Genomic DNA, 2,970 nt, shown 5'->3' with positions numbered 1-2,970 from the left:
AGGCCTCATCTCCAAATAACATCACATTGAAGATTAGTTTCAACTAGTAAATTTTGGGAGCACACCAACATTCAGTCTGTAGCTTAGTGCTTCATCTATTTCTACTTTCAGTTCTATCATTTGTTGTCTCGAGTAACTTGATGTTCTTTTGATAGTCATATGCATACCAGAGATTGTTTTCTCTTCATGGGGAATTGACCCTTTATCATTATGGAATGCTTATATTTCACCCTGATAACTTTCCTTACTCTGAAGTCTGCTGGATTTGAAATTAATATTCTTACTGCTGGTTTCTTTTGATTACTGTTAGCATAGTATATATTTCCAAAAACTTTACTTTTATTGTATGTATATGCTTATATTAAAGTGGGTTTCCTGTAGGCAACATATAATGGGGTCTGGTTTTTAAAGTATTCTGATATCTCTGGGTTTTTTTCTTTCTTTTAAATAGTGTATTTACACCATTGACATTAAAGTCATTATTGATATAATGGAATTCCTATATAACCATGTTTGTTACTGTTTTCTCTTTATTGCCCTTTTTCTTGATTTCTGTTTTTCCTTCCACTCCTTTTCTGTGATTGTGATTTTAGATCAACATTTTGTATGATTCCATTTTGTCTTTTCTGTTAGCATATAATTATACTTTTTTTTTCGTTTTTAGTGGCTTCCATGGAGTTTGCAATATAAATTTACTATTCCATGTGTGTTTTCAAATAATACTATATTGTTTCACAGATGGAGAAAGTACTTTTAATGAAAAATTATCCAAATCCTTCCTCCCATCACTGCTATCATTACTGTTATTCATCTCAGTTAACTTATATGTATAAATATTTTGGCACATATATTTATATAAGAGCATATAAAATTGAACACATTCTTGATGTTCTAATTTTGAACAACCTGTTTTTCGTTAAATCAATTAAAAATAAGAAAAAGATTCCATACAAATTTTAGGATTGTTTGTCCCAGCTCTGTGAAAACTCCTGTTAGTATTTTGATGGCGATTGCAGTAAATATGTAGATTTCTTCGGGTAGTGTAGACATTTTAACAATATTTACTCTTCCAATCCATGAGTTTGGAATGTCTTTCCAGTTCTTTGTGTAATCTTCAATTTCTTTAATCAGTGTTTTATAGTTTTTAGAGTAAAAGTCTTTCACTCCTTTGGTTAGGTTTATTCCTAGGTATCATTATTTTTTATGTGTTTGTAAATGGGATTGATTCCCTAATTTCTCCTTCCACTGCCTTATTATGGGTGTATAGAAATACAACAGATTTTTGCACATTAATTTTGTATCCTGTGATTTTACTGAATTCGTTTATCAGCTCTAGCAATTTATTGATGGGATGTTTTGAGTTTTCTTTTTTTTGAAGTTTATTTTATTTACTTTGAGAAAGAGAGAGAGAGCATGAGTGGGGGAGGGGGGAGAGAGAGATGGAGAGAGAGAGAATCCCAAGCAGGCTCTGCACTGTCAGCACAAAGCCTGACACTGGGCTGAAACTCATGAAACATGAGATCATCAACTGTGCCAAAAACAAGACTCAGAAGCTTAACTGACTGAGTCACCCAGACGTCGCCTTGAGTTTTTTTTTAATTTTTTAATGTTTATTTCTTTTTGAGACACAGAGAGACAGTGTGAGCCAGAGGAGGGGCAGAGAGAGAGGGAGACACAGAATCAGAAGCAGGCTCCAGGTCCCGAGCTGTGAGCACAGAGCCCGACGCAGGGCTCAACTCATGAATTGCGAGATTGTGACCTGAGCTGAAGTCGGACGCTGAACCAACTGAGCCAGCCAGGCCCCCCTCCCTTGAGTTTTCTCTATAGAGTATCATATCATCTGCAAATAGTGAAAGTTTTACTTATTCCTAATTTTCTGTCTTTCATTTATTTTTGCTGATTGATATGGCAAGGACTTCCAGCCCTAAGTTAAATAACAGTGATGAGAGTGAACATCCCTGTTGTGTTCCTGATTGTAAAGGAAAAGCTCTCAGTTTTTCCACATTGATGATGATATCAACCGTGGGTTTTTCATATGTGGCCTTTATTATGTTGAGGTGTGTTCTCTCTAAACCTACATTTGTTGAGGTTTCTTTTTTTTTTTCATGAATGGATGTTGTACTTTGTCAAATGCCTTTTCTGCACCTCTTGAAATGATAATATGGGTCTTATCCTCTTCTAATTGATGTGATGTATCACACTGATTGATTTGCAAATATTGACCCACCCTGGCCACCCAGGTATAAATCCCATTTGATCGTGGTGAATGATTCTATTTAATGTAATGTTAGATTAGATTTCCTCATATTTTGTTGGGGATTTTTGTATTTATGTACATCAGAGATATTGGCCTGTAGTTACCACTTCTTTTAGAGTCTTTATCTAGTTTTGGTATCAAAATTTTTGCACCCATAGAATGAATTCTATTTTTTTGGGAACAGTTTTAGGAAAATATTTATTAATTCTGGGTTTTTTTTTTTTTGAGAGTGAGAAGCCACATGTTTAAGCTTTATACATGCTTTGCTTCTATGTTTGTTTTTTTTTTTACTTTTTAACTTTTTAGAATTTAAACCCAAGTTAGTTAACATATAGTGTAGTAATAATTTCAAGAATAGAATCTAGTAATTCATCACTTACATATAACACCCAGTGTTCATCCCAACCAGTTTCCTCTTTATTGCCCCTCACCCCATTAACCCTTCCCCCCATTCCAACACACTGCCAGCAAACCGGTTTTTTTCTCTCTATTTGAGTCTCTTATGGTTTGCCTCCTTCTCTGTTTTTATATTATTTTTGTTTCCCTTTCATTATGTCCATCTGTTCATTTCTTACATTCCACATATGAGTGAAATCATATATTTGTCTTTTTCTGCCTGATTTATTTCACTTAGCATAATACACTCTAGTTCCACCCATGTTGTTTCAAATAGCAAGATTTCATTCTTTTTGATCACCCTGTAATATTCCATT

Source organism: Lynx canadensis, chromosome X (genome assembly GCF_007474595.2).
Source record: "Lynx canadensis isolate LIC74 chromosome X, mLynCan4.pri.v2, whole genome shotgun sequence".
Taxonomy (NCBI): Eukaryota; Metazoa; Chordata; class Mammalia; order Carnivora; family Felidae; genus Lynx; species Lynx canadensis.
The sequence above is the reverse complement of the archived record's forward strand: the minus strand, read 5'-3'. Positions refer to the sequence as shown.